The sequence below is a fragment of the Rana temporaria genome, chromosome 5 (assembly GCF_905171775.1).
Source record: "Rana temporaria chromosome 5, aRanTem1.1, whole genome shotgun sequence".
In the NCBI taxonomy this organism is placed as follows: Eukaryota; Metazoa; Chordata; class Amphibia; order Anura; family Ranidae; genus Rana; species Rana temporaria.
In genome coordinates, this window is record NC_053493.1 from 342,491,841 (window position 1) to 342,510,057 (window position 18,217).

Sequence of the window (18,217 nt, forward strand, 5' to 3'; positions counted from 1 at the left end):
GTTAAAGTGAAACAATAAAAGTGAAATATTCCATTAAGTTTCATACAGGGGGGGAGGGGGGAGCATGTTTCCTGTGCTTAGAACTGTCCCTGTACAATATGTCATTTCTGAAGTGAAAAAAAAGTAATTTAAAAGTACTCATGGCTATAAAGAATACAGTCATTGCTCGTTAAAACTAAAAAATAAAAAATGTGTGGGGGTTCCCCAAACTAAATTACCAGGCCCTTCAGGTCTGGAATGACTATTAAGGGGAACGTCGCCTTAAAAAAAAATGGCGTGGGGTCCCCCCAAATATCCATACGAGGCCCTTCAGGTCTGGTGTGGATTTTAAGGGGAACTCCACCCCAAATAAAAAAAATGGCGTGGAGTCCCCCTAAAAATCCACACCAGACCCTTATCCAAGCACGGTAACCTGGCCAGCCACAGAAAAGAGGGGGGGACAGAGTGCGGCCCCCCCCTCTCCTGAACCATACCAGGCCACATGCCCTCAACATGGGGAGGATGTCCCCATGTTGATGGGGACAAGGGCCTCATCCCCACAACCCTTGCCCAGTGGTTGTGGGGGTCTGTGGGCAGGGGGGCTTATCAGAATCTGGAAGACCCCTTTAACAAAGGGGACCGCCAGATCCCGCCCCCCCCTATGTGAAATGGTAATGTGGTACATTGTACCCCTACCATTTCACCAAAAAAGTGTCAAAAGTGTTAAAAATGACAGTAGCCGGTTTTTGACAAATCTTTTAATAATATCTTCTTTCCGCTGTTTTTCTTCTTCTTTCATTCGGGTTTCTTCCTCTGCTTCTTTCTTGGGTCTTCTCGTCCACATCTTGCCCGATGTGTTCTCCCATCTTCTTCTCCGTCCGTCGGCCTTCTCGTCCACATCTTCTTGTTCTTCTGGGCGCTGCGCTTGAAATTGAAGATCCCGCCGTGTTCCGCTCCTGGGACCCCGCCCCCCTCTGACGCCACAGGTAAACTCATATGAAAGTCCGCGTGTGGTATATGTGCGTCAGAGGGGGCGGGGTCACATGAGCGTCACACGGCGGGAACTTCAATTGGAAGCTCGTCCGCATAGTGCGGCGGCTTCTTCTTCTCCGGATGGCGCGCTTGAAATTGAATTCCCCCGCCGTGTGATGCTCTGTGACCACGCCCCCCTCTGACGCACATGACCTTCTAATGAGTTTAGTTGTGGCGTCAGAGGGGGGCGGGTCCCAGGAGCGGAACACGGCGGCTAATTCAATTTCAATCGCTGCGTCCTGGGAAGAAAAAGATGTGGACGAGAAGGCTGACGGACGGAGAAGAAGATAGAAGAAGACGTCGGGCAAGATGTGGACGAGAAGGCCGACCGACGGAGAAGAAGATAGGAGAAGGCACCGGGCAAGATGTGGACGAGAAGGCCGACGGAAGGAGAGGAACATGGGAGAAGACGTCGGGCAAGATGAGACGAGAAGACCCAAGAAAGCAGCAGAGGAAGAAACCCGAATGAAAGAAGAAAAGAAGAACCACGGAAAGAAGATTTTATTAAAAGATTTGTCAAAAACCGGCTACTGTAATTTTTAACACTTTTGACACTTTTCTTTTGGTGAAATGGTAGAGGTACAATGTACCCCATTACCATTTCACATAGGGGGGGGCCGGGATCTGGGGGTCCCCTTTGTTAAAGGGGTCTTCCAGATTCTGATAAGCCCCCGCCCGCATACCCCCACAACCACCGGGCAAGGGTTGTGGGGATGAGGCCCTTGTCCCCATCAACATGGGGACATCCTCCCCATGTTGAGGGCATGTGGCCTGGTGCGGTTCAGGAGGGGGGGCGCACTCTGTCCCCCCCTCTTTTCTGCAGCCGGCCAGGTTAACGTGCTCGGATAAGGGTCTGGTGTGGATTTTTAGGGGGACTTCACGCCATTTTTTTTAATTTGGGGTGGAGTTCCCCTTAAAATCCACACCAGACCTGAAGGGCCTGGTATGGATATTTGCGGGGAACCCTATGTCATTTTTTTTTTTTTACGGCGGGGTTCCCCTTAATATCCATTCCAGACCTGAAGGGCCTGGTAATTTAATTTGGGGGGACCCCTACACATTTTTTTTTCTTTATGAATGAATCCCTTTAGAATTGTCAGAGCCGACAATTCATTATTGCCGCGTGTGGATTTTAAATGACTTTTTTCCTTCTGAGTGTCATTTTGTGCAGGGACAGTTCTAAGTGCGGGAAAAATGCGCTATTTTACATGCTGACTTTACACCCCCCCCATGGTACGAAATTTAAAGGAATATTTCACTTTTATTGTTTCACTTTAAGCATTATTAATTTCACTGCTCCCGAAAAAACGTCCGTTTTAAAAAATAAAAAAAGCATTGATACATGTCCCCTGGGGCAGGACTCAGGTCCCCAAATACTTTTTAGGACAAAACTTGCATATTATCCTTTAATATGAACACTTTTGGGAGTTCGGCGGTGGCTTTACATATCACTTGCAATGCGCCGGCTGCTACGCTGGTTCATGCGCCTAATTAAGGCTTCACCCGGTGCACTAATTAAGGCATGAACCAGCCCAGCGCACAGAGCATAGTAAATCATAGTAAAACTGTAAATTTCGGGTTCGGTACGGACTTTGGGTTTTTCCCGAACCCGGACCCGAACCCGAATAATTGAAAAAAGTTTGGGTCCGGGATCGGAATTCGGGAAAAAAAAATGTGCGGAGGTCCCCGCAAATTCAATAACCAGACCCTTTAGGTCTGGTATGGATATTCAGGGGAACCCGGCCGTCAATTTAAAACAAAAATGACGTGCGGTTCCCCCTAAATATCCATAACCAGACCCTTCAGGTCTGGTATGGATATTCAGGGGAACCCCGCCGTCAATTTAAAACAAAAATGACGTGCGGCTCCCCCTAAATATCCATAACCAGACCCGTTATCCGAGCACGTTGACCTGGCCGGCCGCAGAAAAGAGGGGGGGACAGAGTGCGGCCCCCCCTCTCCTGAACCCCATGTTGATGGGGACAAGGGTCTCATCCCCACAACCCTTGCCCGGTGGTTGTGGGGGTATGTGGGTGGGAGGCTTATCAGAATCTGGAAGACCCCTTTAACAAAGGGGACCCCCAGATCCTGACTCCCCCTCGTGTGAAATGGTAATGGGGTACCCCTACCCCTACCATTTCACGAAGGAAGTGTAAAGTATTGTAAAAAAACACACTGACACCATAGAATAAAGTCCTTTTAAATTGACGGCGGGGTTCCCCTGAATATCCACACCAGACCTGAAGGGTCTGGTTATGGATATTTAGGGGGAACCGCACGTCATTTTTTTTTTAAATTGACGGCGGGGTTCCCCTGAATATCCATACCAGACCTAAAGGGTCTGGTTATTGAATTTGCGGGGACCTCCATGCATTTTTTTTTCTAAAAGTCCGTGTCCCATTGACTACAATGGGGTTCGTAGTTTGGGTTCGGGTTCGGGTTCCCGAACCCAAACTTTTTTTTAAAGTTCGGGTTCGGACCCGAACCCGAACATCCAGGTGTCCGCTTAACTCTAGTCTTGATATACAAGTAGTGTCAAGTAGTGTCAAGTCACAACTGAGTATAAAAGAGAAGGGAGGCGCCGCTAAGTGTAGCAATATGGTAACATTTAATGAAGGTAAAACATTTAGCAACATATTGCTACACTTAGACCCCTTTCACACTGGAGCGGTGTGCAGGCACTATTGTGCTAAAAATAGCTCCTGCAAACCGACCCTAAACAGCTGCTTCTGTTTCTCCAGTGTGAAAGCCCAAGGGCTTTCACCATGGAGCAGTGCGCTAGCAGAACAGGGAAAAAAGACCTGCTAGCTGCATATTTGGACCAGTAAAGGAGCGGTGTGTATACCGCTCCTTCACTGCTCCTGCCTATTGAAATCAAGAGGACAGTGCGATTATACCGTCAATAATGCGCCTCTGCAGAGGCACATTGCGGGCAGTTTTAACCGTTTCTCGCTAGCGACCAAATAGCACAGCAAAATTTGCGGTAAAGCGCCGCTAAAAATAGTAGCACTTTACCACCACCGCACCTCCCGCCCCAGTGTGAAAGTGTAAATGGCGCTGTTTGCCATATTGCGTTCCACGCTGGAACGCATACCGCATACAACGGCCGCGCGATGACATCATCGCCCGGCGCCGCGTGCATTCCAGCTTGGAACGCAGAAGTGCCGAATGCAATCAGCACTGCATGCGGCACACCATGCCTCTCAGGTATTAACATAATGGCGTGTATTACACGCGCCGTTCTATTATTGTCAGCCATACTGGCCATGCTACATTTACTGGTACCATCTATCCCCACAACAGACATCATGCTACACTGGATCCCTAGGACCATCTAAACTCATGCCATTGCTGGGGACAGCCCTAAAAATATTATGCTCCAGAGAACCTACACTACAGAAACCTTGCTGCTGAAGATACTACAACATTCAATCCCTGCAAACGGATAAGTAGCTCTTACTACACTTGTACTGTTCTACAATTACCAACTTCATATATTGCTCCTAGCAAGTACTGTATTTAACCCGGCTTACTTAGTATTAACCAACTTCTTGGATTGCTTATTGTAGCTTTGGTTGTTCCATGTGGACTATCTTAAAGGGACATACACTCTCAATTTAGCTGACCTACACTTGCCTCTCTTATGCAAATATTACTTGCTTACAGTATTCCTAATTATTACGTGCTTGGACATAATTTGTTACTTGTTTATGGGCCCATGCCCTAAGTTATTTAACATGTTCGCTTTAACCTTTCTATGCTAAGGGCTGAAGGTATGTTATACCTGCACCCTTAGTGGCCTAATGCATTTCTTTATGTTAAAGTGATATGATGTAGAGAACCCCCAAACTCCTGTACTCCTGTTCTCTGATTGGAGTGATGCATGGGCTACTAATAATCACTTGCATACAGAAGTGCATTGGAATCTTCACGTGCATTGGAATCTTTTAACGCTAGGGGTTGGATGCATGTTGTAATACATCCACCCTTAATAGCTCAACGCATTCCTATATGTGAGAGAGATGATGTAGTGAACCCCCAAACTCCTGTTCTCAGATTGGAGTGACGCCTGGGGTCCAATACTGAAATCTCACATAGCATAGAGAGGTGCATTGAAATCCTTGCTAACCGCAGTTGTGGTTCACTCCCGTTCACCATAGTTTGTGACAGAAAGGGGCCTTAGAGGAGCCTCTCTTCTCTTTTATACTCTGCAGCTCCTGCTGGATTTTGCTTGTAATCCCCTTGTGAAGGCTGCCCTTTGTGGAAGGACATTTTATGGTTACACAACCTACAATACCTGTCGCCGAGAATGTGTTTCCAGCACGACGGCATCGCGCTGATTCTCGGCGACATGGTGCCGACATCTCACACTCGCTAGAATAGAAAAAGCACATTCCAGCGAGCGCGCCATAGAAGTGATGGGGATCCGACTTGGATTCCCACCAATTCTAGCCACGGCGTTTGGTATGAATCATGAGGGGGAACTCCACGCTGAATTTTAAATAAAAAAACGGCATGGGTTCCCCCCCAGGGGCATACCAGGCCCTTAGGTCTGGTATGGATTGCAAGGAGAACCCCCTACACCGAAAAAACAGAGTGGGGATCTCCCCACAATCAATACCAGACCTGTATCCAAGCACGCCGCCCAGCCGGTCAGGAAAGAAGTGGGGACGAGCGAGTGCCCCCCCTCCTGAGCCGTACCAGGCCGCATGCCCTCAACATGGGGGGGTTGGGTGCTCTGGGGCAGGGGGGTTGCCCTGTGGCCCCCCCACCCCAAAGTACCCTGTCCCCATGTTGATAAGGACAGGGCCTCTTCCCGACAACCCTGAACGTTGGTTGTCGGGGACCCTCAGATACCGGCCCCCATCGTACCCCTACCCATTCACCTGAAGGAAAAGTGTAAAAGAAAATGAACACATAACACAGGGTTTTAAAATAATTTATTAGTCAGCTCCGGGGAATCTTCTCCGCTCTCTGGGGGGGTCTTCTCCACTCTCCGGGGGGTCTTCTTCCTTCTTCTCCACACTCCGCTGTCGTCCCGGTCCTGGAGCATGATGGGACTGTGATGTCATAAGAGGCCTATATAAATCATCACGCACCGGACACCCGGCATTACAGCGGGAAGAAGCGTTGCGTCAACATAAGAAGAAAAGAAGAAGGCAGAAGACGGCAAAGAAGAGCGGGCTGCGCCGCCACTAGTAATAGAGCTAAAAAGAAGATAGCAGCGGCCAGCCCCGAAGAAGGCACCGGAGAGCGAGCGGGAGAAGAACCGGGGAGTGACGAGATGACAGCGGAGAGCAGAGAAGGCAGAAGAAGACCCCCCCGAGGGTGGAGAAGACCCCCCCGGAGAGCGGAGAAGACCCCCCGGAGCTGACTAATAAATTATTTTAAAACCCTGTGTTGTGTGTTTATTTTCTTTTACACTTTTCCTCCAGGTGCATGGGTAGGGGTACCCCATATTCATTCACTTAGGTTGGGGGGCCGGTATCTGGGGGCCCCCTTATTAAAGGGGGCTCCCAGATTCCGATAAGCCCCCCGCCCACAGACCCCGACAACCAACGACCAGGGTTGTCGGGAAGAGGCCCTGTCCTTATCAACATGGGGACAGGGTACTTTGGGGTGGGGGGGCCGCAGGGCGCCCCCCCTGCCCCAGAGCACCCAACCCCCCCCCATGTTGAGGGCATGTGGCCTGGTACCGCTCAGGAGGGGGGGCGCTCGCTGGGCCCTACTCTTTTCCTGACCAGCCGGCGTGCTTGGATACGGGTCTGGTATGGATTGTGGGGGGACCCCCACGCTTTTTTTCCGCGTAGGGGGTTCTCCTTGCAATCCATACCAGACCTAAGGGCCTGGTATGCCCCTGGGGGGTGTAACGCCGTCAGCGTTACTTCTTCCACATGGAGCGCAGACTTGTCACTTATGACAGTTGCGCTCCATTCAGATACACGTCCGCGTCACTTCCGGTGCGCGGACGTCTGCGCTCCACGTTGGAACGCGGAAGTGCGTTCCAACGTGCGGCGCTCAGCTCAGCCACTGCCCGGGCTATTTAAACTCCCGGGAATGGCGGCAGGGTGTTCGGATATTCCTGTTGGACCCTGCCGCCACCTGGGAACCCAGAACGAGCTACAGAGTCCCTGTAGCACCTGTCTTCACAGCGCACCTGTTCAGAGACCCAAGACATCACTAGCTTCTGCTGGAGATTCACCACCATTGCTCACTACAGGCTAGATACCACCACCACCTGTGCGGACTTTCCTGGTACAAACCACCACCTAAACCGCAAGTATATCTAAACCACATTACTGCTGTATAAGGTACCATCAACACCTGTGCGGACTTTCCTGGTACAGACCACCTCCTAAACCGCAAGTATATGTAATACCAGCTTGTTGCTAATAGTGATTGCTAGTATATGCCTGAACTATATCCTAGACTCTATACTTATTACTATATACTAGCACCAGATACAGCAGAGTACTTCATACTATTCATATGTGTGTGGTGAGATACTACAATACCAGTAATTTCTACTACCTTTATTTGATGCAAATACCTAAATTAGATTTACGATTATAGTATCTGGGTTGTGTCTATCAATTAAGCTTAACCACTTACCCCCCGGAACATATTGCTGCCTAAAGACCAGAGTACTTTTTGCGATTCGGGACTGCGTCGCTTTAACAGACAATTGCGCGGTCGTGCGACGTGGCTCCCAAACAAAATTGGCGTCCTTTTTTTCCCACAAATAGAGCTTTCTTTTGGTGGTATTTGATCACCTCTGCGTTTTTTATTTTTTGCGCTATAAACAAAAATAGAGCGACAATTTTGAAAAAAATGAATATTTTTTACTTTTTGCTGTAATAAATATCCCCCAAAAATATATAAAAAAACATTTTTTTTCCTCAGTTTAGGCCGATACGTATTCTTCTACATATTTTTCGTAAAAAAAATCGCAATAAGCGTTTATTGATTGGTTTGCGCAAAAGTTATAGCGTTTACAAAATAGGGGGTATTTTTATGGCATTTTTATTAATATTTTTTTTACTAGTAATGGCGGCGATCAGCGATTTTTTTTTTCGGTATTGCGACATTATGGCGGACACTTCGGACATTTTTGACACATTTTTGGGACCATTGGCATTTTTATAGCGATCAGTGCTATAAAAATGCATTAGATTACTATAAAAATGCCACTGGCAGTGAAGGGGTTAACACTAGGGGGCGGGGAAGGGGTTAAGTATGCCTGGGTGTGTTCTTACTGTGGGGGGGGGGGGTGGCCTCACTAGGGGAAACACTGATTTTCTGTTCATACATTGTATGAACAGAAAATCAGCATTTCCCCTGCTGACAGGAACGAGAGCTGTGTGTTTACACACACAGCTCCCGTTCCCCGCTCTGTACCGAGCGATCGCGTGTGCCCGGCGGCGATCGCGCCCGCCGGGCACACGCACGGGAGTCGGGGGCGAGCGGGGAGCGCGCGCGCGCGCCTCCGGCGGCGCGCACGCGCCCCCTAGTGGCGGCTATACGATAGGACGTATAGCTACGGGCTCTCGCCCAGGAGAGCCGACCTGCCGCCGTATAATGACGGTGGCTGGTCGGCTACTAGTTAAGAGGAATTAAGCTACTACTTTATGTGTTACCTTCATTAGAGGATATGATGATAATACCCCAAACTCTTATTGTTCTGTGAGAGTGAAGTGGTGGTTGATTTCTGATAAGCCTCTACACCTGCGGTCTAAACATTAAGTAGAGTCTTATCATTTTCAGGGACATAACATAATATCCGAACCCAAAAAGATAAAGGATATAATTACATATATCTTTTAAATGGATCCAGCTGACCTTGCAAATCATTTAGTTGCACTCTCCCAAAGAGTTGATAATCTTACTAACAACATGAATGAGTTACGTATGCAGAATGATGCTTTAAGAGATCAAAATTTGGCACAAGCCAGGCAAAGACCTGAACCAAAGGCCTGTTCACCGGAACCATTTTTTGGAGATAGAAAAAATTACAGACAATTTATTAGTTCATGTCGACTGATGTTTGAACTACAGCCACGTACTTATCATTCTGATAGGATAAAGATCCTTACATTAATTTCTTTTCTTAAAGGTGAGCCCAGGGTATGGGCTGACACCTATGTAGAAGAACACGGAGATCTCTTAGGAGATTTTGACACATTTCTTGATGAGATGTCTTTGTTATACGAAGATCCCAACAAACAGTTAACAGCTGAGAATTCAATCAGGAGTCTTAGACAGGGAAGGCGTCCTGTTGAAGATTTTATTTCAGAATTCAAATGTTGGTGCAGAGAAACTCAATGGTCTGATATTTCTCTCAGAAACCAGTTCCGTTTGGGTTTATCTGAAGCTATGAAGGATGAGTTAGCTCGTGTTGACCTACCCACTACTTTGGAAGATCTTATGCACCTCTCAGTCACTATTGATCGTCGCCTTCGCGAAAGAAAGACCGAACGTGCCACTACCTATTCTGTCACTCCCTTCAGGAGATCTAGATCACCTCCCAAAGATTCTCCAATGGATCTTAGTGTTATTAAAGGACCTTTAACCTCTGCAGAGAAACAGCGTCGCAGAGCTAACAATCTTTGCCTATATTGTTCTGCTCCTGACCACATCGTTTCCACCTGCCCTCTTCTCAAGAAGAATTCAGAAGGTAATTTCTCCCACATTAATAAATTAAATTCACCCGGAACCATATCTAATCATTATATTTTTGTTCCTCTCACCCTACAGTGGGATCAAGGAAAGATTTCCATTGAAGCAATGGTCGACAGCGGGGCATGTGGCAACTTCATTGACTCAAATGTTGTAAAAGCAAATAAAATTCCCAGTGTGTTAAAGCAGATTCCAGTGTCACTCACATTTATTGATGGATCTAACTCTTCTTTCGGTCCAGTTACATCTCAGACCGTCCCTTTAATAGTTTCTTGTGCCAATGGCCACACAGAGACTCTCAATTTTGATATTATTTCATCTCCAGTTTTCCCTATAGTTTTAGGTTTACCATGGTTGCATCTTCATCAGCCTACTATTCTTTGGCCCACAAGATCTCTTTCTTTACAGTCTACTTACTGTACAGAATTTTGTCATCCTCCATGTATCATCTCCTTCTCAGAGATTCATCCTACTAATTTACCAGATTACTTACAAGATTTTGCTGATGTGTTCAGTAAGACTAACGCGGAGAAACTCCCTCCACATAGGATTTACGATTGTCCTATTGACTTAATTCCTGACAGTCCTATCCCTACCGCTCGGATCTACCCCCTTTCACAACCAGAGCTTATACACCTAAAAGTTTACTTGGATGAGAACCTTAAAAAAGGATTTATAAGGCCCTCCACTTCTTCTGCCAGTGCAGCTCTATTTTTTGTAAAAAATAAGGATGGATCACTTCGACCGATAATAGATTATCGATCCCTCAATAACATCACAGTAAAGAATAGATATCCATTACCACTCATTCCAGAGCTTATTGAAAGGTTACAGACAGCTAAGATCTACACAAAGCTGGACCTCAGAGGTGCTTATAATCTTATAAGGATTCGCTCTGGAGATGAGTGGAAAACTGCTTTTAAAACTCGATACGGGCTTTTCGAGTACTGTGTAATGCCTTTCGGCTTATGTAATGCCCCAGCAACTTTTCAGTGGTTTATTAACGATATTTTTCATGATCTGCTTGACATTTGTGTTGTTATCTACTTAGATGACATATTAATTTATTCTGATACTCTCGAGGAACATCACAAACATGTGCGTTGGATTCTGGAGAGACTCAGAATTCACTCTCTATATGCAAAACTTGAGAAGTGCGTCTTCAGTCAGACTACTATCTCCTTTCTTGGTTATCAAATCACTCCAGATGGAGTTCAGATGGACCATACTAAAGTGGATTGCATTTTGTCTTGGCCTTCTCCCCAGTCCAGAAAGGCCCTTCAGAGATTCCTTGGATTTTCTAATTATTATAGAAAATTCATTAAAAATTTCTCATCAATTGTGAGACCACTTACTAGTCTAACCAGTTCTAAGATACCTTTCATTTGGTCCAAGGAAGCACAGAAATCATTTGAAACACTTAAGCTTAGTTACTCTTCAGCTCCCATTCTCCAACTTCCCAATCCAATGTTTCATTTTACGTTGGAAGTTGATGCTTCACATTTTGCCTTGGGTGCTGTACTTTCTCAACTCCCTAAAGGTCTACAACAGCAGTCTAATGGACTATTTACTTTCAACGACAAGATCTACGTTCCACCAAGTTTACAACTCACACTATTAAAACAACTCCACGATGCCCCACTTGCAGGTCATCCTGGTATTAGTAAAACCATTCTTTTACTGAAGAGAAGTTATTGGTGGCCCCATATGACAAAGACTGTTCATGACTATGTGAGTTCTTGCCACACTTGTGCAATCAACAAACATTCGAGGAAACCACCCTATGGGTTATTAACCTCCATCCCAATACCTGACAGACCTTGGGATGTTATATCCATGGATTTCATAGTAGACCTTCCTAGATCAAATGGATTTAACACCATCATGGTCACTGTTGACATATTAACCAAGATGGCCCATTTTGTACCTTTGAAAAAGTTACCTACTTCTCAAGAAACAGCAAGGGCTTTTGTATCTAATATTCTTAAATTGCATGGCCTTCCATCCCAAATCATTTCGGATCGTGGGTCACAGTTTATTTCCAAGTTTTGGAGAGCCCTTTGCCAAACCTTACAAATAGATCATCGTAGATCTACTGCTTATCATCCCCAAACAAATGGGCAAACGGAACGTGTTAACCAAACTCTTGAGCAATATTTGCGCTGTTATTGCACCCATCTTCAAGATGACTGGGTTGACTTACTTCCACATGCAGAGTTTGCATATAACAATGCTTCCAATTCATCTTCTCAGTTTTCACCCTTTTACGCAAATTATGGGTTTCATCCTAATAGTTTACCTTCTACTTTTTCTCCAAGTAATGTTCCGGCTGTTGAGAATTTCTTATCAACCATAAAAAACACTCTAAACACTCTTCGTTCTAATCTAAAGACTGCTCAAATTAGACAAAAGAAATATTACGACTCTCATAGAACAATATCACCTCCATACAAGATTGGAGATTTGGTATGGTTATCCACTCGGAATTTACGACTTAATATTCCTTCAAAGAAACTTGGTCGTCAATATACAGGACCTTTCTCAATTTCTCATGTAATAAATAAAAATGCTGTTAGATTACTTCTACCTCCAGATTGGAAGATTCATCCATCTTTTCATGTTTCACTAATCAAGCCTTATAAATCTAACCCCTTTCCAAATAGAGATCCACAACCTCCTCCTCCAATTCAAGTTTTTGGTGAAACTGAATATCAGGTAGAGAAGATTCTTGATTCTAGGAAGAGAGGATCCTCTATTCAATATTTGATTCGTTGGAAAGGCTATTCTCCCACAGATGATTCCTGGGAATGTTCTTCAAATATTCATGCTCCTCGGCTCATTAAGCAGTTTCATCATAAATATCCTGATAAACCATGTCTCACTGGGCGCTCCGGAGGTGCCCCCTTGAGGAGGGGGGTATGTAACGCCGTCAGCGTTACTTCTTCCACATGGAGCGCAGACTTGTCACTTATGACAGTTGCGCTCCATTCAGATACACGTCCGCGTCACTTCCGGTGCGCGGACGTCTGCGCTCCACGTTGGAACGCGGAAGTGCGTTCCAACGTGCGGCGCTCAGCTCAGCCACTGCCCGGGCTATTTAAACTCCCGGGAATGGCGGCACGGTGTTCGGATATTCCTGTTGGACCCTGCCGCCACCTGGGAACCCAGAACGAGCTACAGAGTCCCTGTAGCACCTGTCTTCACAGCGCACCTGTTCAGAGACCCAAGACATCACTAGCTTCTGCTGGAGATTCACCACCATTGCTCACTACTGTGCGGACTTTCCTGGTACAAACCACCACCTAAACCGCAAGTATATCTAAACCACATTACTGCTGTATAAGGTACCATCAACACCTGTGCGGACTTTCCTGGTACAGACCACCTCCTAAACCGCAAGTATATGTAATACCAGCTTGTTGCTAATAGTGATTGCTAGTATATGCCTGAACTATATCCTAGACTCTATACTTATTACTATATACTAGCACCAGATACAGCAGAGTACTTCATACTATTCATATGTGTGTGGTGAGATACTACAATACCAGTAATTTCTACTACCTTTATTTGATGCAAATACCTAAATTAGATTTACGATTATAGTATCTGGGTTGTGTCTATCAATTAAGCTTAAGAGGAATTAAGCTACTACTTTATGTGTTACCTTCATTAGAGGATATGATGATAATACCCCAAACTCTTATTGTTCTGTGAGAGTGAAGTGGTGGTTGATTTCTGATAAGCCTCTACACCTGCGGTCTAAACATTAAGTAGAGTCTTATCATTTTCAGGGACATAACAGGGGGGAACCAATGCCGTTTTTTTATTTAAAATTTGGCGTGGAGTTCCCCCTCATGATTCATACCAAACGCCACGGCTAGAATTGGCGGGAATCCAAGTCGGATCCCCGTCGCTTCTATGACGGCTTTTTCCCCATCGCGGCGAGCCGGCTCAGTGCTGGCTCCCGCGACGGGGCTCGTAGGTGGTCAATTTTGCAGAGAAAGGGAGCGAGATTGACACAATATCGCTGGCACCTACAGTATCACATTGCTATAATGTGCAATGGATGTACAATGGATGCACAAATAGGATCAGTAGTTAGTGGATCCCACCATCTTCTACGTCTCCTACGAAGAGTTGTCCCCTTCATCCCGAAAGAAGACACAGCAGTAGTGGTAGGGACAATTATTAACTGTAGGTTAGATTATGCAAATTCCGTCTACCTCGGACTCCCAACATACCAGCTTGCCCGTCTCCAAGTCGTCCAGAACACAGCGGCCTAGGGAAAAAACCCTGGGAACCAATCACCCCGTCCCTGAGATCCCTCCATTGGCTGCCCATAAAGGACCAAGTCACATTCAAGGCCCTATGCCTAATGCACAAATGTGTACACGGAAGCGCTCCCCAATATTTAAGTGAGAAAATAAAACACCAAAACCCCAATCAAGTTCTTCCATCAACTAACCAAAAATGACTACAAATCCCCAAAGCCTGCTACAAGACCAAAGGAGAACGTTGATTTGCAGTCCAAGGGCCTCGACAGTGGAACGCATTAATGACTAACATCCAAACGGAAATTGATCACCTGGCCTTCAGAAAAAAACTCAAGACCCACCTATTCTGAGGGATAAACAGAAGGAAAATGAATGCCAAGCGCCTTGAGGCAATTCAGTTTGCATTTGTAGCGCTATCCAAGTTATTCACTCACTCATTCATATTTTTATATGGACTATAAACTGAAGGACTTATGAATAAATGGTTGTGGAACGAATCATCTGAGTTTCTATTATTTCTCATGAGTAAATTTGGTTTGATATACAAGTGCTTTGGATTACAAGCATGTTTCCGGAATGAATTATGCTCGCAATCCAAGGTTTTACTTGTATAGATTTTTTAGTCTACAGTTAATAGTTATGAATTGTAATTTATCTAATGTTGCAATAAACTGTAAGTCATAAAAAACCTGCTGTCATGGTATTTTGCATTAAAATAGTAAGTGGGGGCATTTTGAAGGCATTCAGCCTGATCTGTCCTACCTCTTGATTTGTCTAATGTTAAACCCACAATATTCCTGAGGTAATATTTCTTTCTACTTATACTGTTCTCCTTTAAATGAGAATTTTCTACTGTCATTTTTAAAAATAACAAAAAAAATCTACTTCATCCTTCATTTTACTGAGCAACCTTGAACTTAAACGATAATTCTTATCAGAAACTTGACCTTTAGATCTATTGGGTCTTATCTTCTTTTCTCATATTTTTGCTTTCACCTTTGAAAAATGCAAGAAAAACATTAGAAGTTCTTTTAAAAGCAACAAATCCAAAATGTTTTAAGCATTTCCGTTCTGTGGTGCATTTAAGATGAAAATTAAAGTCTCAAGTGTTTATTGAAATCACTCTTCTTTATCACATCCTTTTTTTTCATTCCCAGTACAACAAAAGTACATATATGTGGTCAGCTTTAGATTTGTCTCACTGGGAGTTCACATGTATTTTTAACTCCCTTCAATTGTTAATGTATTCCTCAAATGAGATGCATCACCTTGAAGAATGACTTTTTGTCCCATGGGAATTAGCCAAACAACTATTTCATTCACTATGATAATCAGTTCTACCTCCAGCAATATATGAAACTCAAATTTAATAGGCACTTGTGATTAGTTTTTAAGATGGCAAGTCATCATGGTCCATTGTAGAAAAAATAAAATAAAAGCAAAAAATAATAAGAGTGGCCAAAGGTTAACAATGATGTGTTTGTTCGTATGATTCGTTAACATCTTTGATCATGCCAAATAATTCTTATTACCATTCTCATTATGCTCATTATAAAGTAACAGTGTTTATCACAATAGGAGTTCAATAGCATAAAAAAGGCGGTAATGTAGTTGTGATTATACATTCAACTTCCTTAGCTCAGAATGTGAAGCGGAAAAGGATATAGACAAATTGGTACATGAGATGACAGTTGTGAGTCAAAATTAGTGAACCTTGCAAAATGATTTATATTCATACATGGCATTACTCCAAAAATTTGACAATATAATACATTTGATCAGTTTTTATTTTTTTATATGCCTACGTTTTTCTCCGGTGCCTATAACTGATATATATATATATATATATATATATATATATATATATATATATATATCAACAAATATAATATTTATATAAATTTTGGCTAATATTTTGTTTATTCCACCAACTTTAGACACCTATGGATAAATCCACTACCAAAACAAAAAAGTGTCCGCAAAGAGGGGTCACAAGACTTTTTACCACTCAAATAGGATTAAAGCATTTCCTTTTTTTTGTGTTTGTAGCTTTGCATATAACCTAGATCAATGTTTCTCAACCTTATTTTCAGCCAAGGTACCCTTTAAAATCCCCCACAATCTTGGGGCGCCCTATTTTAAAATGTCAAAAATTAGAGTACGTTTTACATAAAACAACAACATCCACACACATAGGACAGCCAACGCTAGAGGTGATTTTTTTTCCAAAGCAAATATACGTTTGCACACTGGTACCGACTAGTATTCCAATGTTTCTCTTCTCCTTCAGTTTCTCAGCTAATGTGACCCCTACAGCTATTGGAGATGGGCAGGGGAGGATCAAACAAGAATGCTGTGCATGTGTCCGACGTCCTCCTTATCACCCAATGATGTCAGTGGTTGGATGCTGACAGCTAGGTTGTAATGGGGCACAATGAAAACTTGTGGCTTTGTGTAATTAAAAGGTTGGCTTGATCTGCCCACTGGCTTATATACAATTTTGGGGATATTTCTAGGCATTCTGACAAGGCACCCATCTTCTGGCTTTTGTTAATTGCATCAGTTTGACATCAGTCTCAGATGCTAATAAGAATTCAAAATTAATTAACAGATGCATTTGACTGCAGCTGACCTCCTTCTGACCTGCACTTTATCTGCTTCAAGTGAATTTTGCAATCCCCTAGACTTTTATGGGAATATAAAACCCACTTGAAGCAAACAAAAGCCCCCAAATAAAGTCCTACCTATAGATATTGTGATGAATAGGTTAACAACTCATTTTTTATTTAGCGTGCTACAAAGGCTTGTTCACACAAGTGTACTTAAGCATATGCCCGTGCGAAGACCGTGTTTTCATGGGGATGCAAAGGTGTTTAATGCAGTCGCTGAGTTCCAATTGACATGAATGGGTCTGGCTTCATGGGGATGCAAGGAACACCTGTGCATCCCAGTGTGAGAAAACACAGCCCTCGCATTGGTGTACAATTAGACCCCTTTCACACTGGGTCACTTTGCAGGTGCTATAATGCTAAAAATAGCCCCTGAAAAGCGACCTGAAACAGCCGCTGCTGTCTCTCCAGTGTGAAAGCCCAGAGGGCACCGCGGCTATAGCGCCAGCAAAATGCCTCTGGGCGCTTTGCGGTGGTTTTAACCCTTTCTCAGCCACTAGTGGGGGGATTAAAAGCACACCGCTATTGGCCGAATAGCATTACGAAATTGACGGCAAAGCGCCGCTAAAAATAGCGGCGCTTTATCGCCAATGCCGTCCCGCCCCAGTGTGAAAGAGACCTTAAGTACACCATTGTGAATGAGGTCTAAAAGGCGTTAAATGACAGTAGCAGTTATACATGTTCTTTATAAAAAAAAGTAAAGACAGAGAGAAATATGTGTGGTTTCTTGGTGCCATGTATGTTTTTTCAGTCAGACCAGCAGAAAACCAAATAACACAAAATGTTTTTGTGATGTTCCTGAGTTGTGAGTTTATTAGACAACCTAGTGAAAACCAGCTAGACCAGTACCTAGATATGGAAAAGAAGTGTGAGGCAGAAATCCACATGAAGCAGTGTAGTTATGCACTTGGGGGCTAAAAACATGCATGCAACATACTCATTAGGAGAGATCCTTTGGGGATTAAGGATGGAGACCACAGACTCAGCAATGCCATGCAATCTTAAGCTGCAGAAGCAAGTCTAGCAGGCTACTATCATGCATTAAAAGGGGCATTTACTCAAGAGATAAAAACTATATTTCTGCCACTTTACAAAACACTGGCCTCATCTTGAGTATGTAGTTCAGTTTTCGTCACCCATGCTCAGGGAGGTTGTTCTTGGAGAGAGTCCAAAGAAGGCAAATAAAACTAAAGAGGGGGCTGGAGGATCTCCGTTATCAGAAAGGACTACAAAACGTAAACGTATTCTCCCTGGAGAAGAGACATGTAAGAAGGTATATGATTGCAGTATACAAATATTTCAATGATGACTAATACTTGGAAAAAACTGTTTAACCACCCTGGCGGTATGATGTCAGACTTGTGAATCTCACATTGTTTTGCATAGAAAGTTGGCATTTTATATTGTAGGCCTGTAATTCTTAGGAATAACTCAATTAAATCTGAAACATTTTGAAACACGAAATCATAAATTATAATATAATTATAAATAAATTTATATATATATATATATATATATATATATATATATATATATATATATATATATATATATATATATATATATATATATATATATATATAT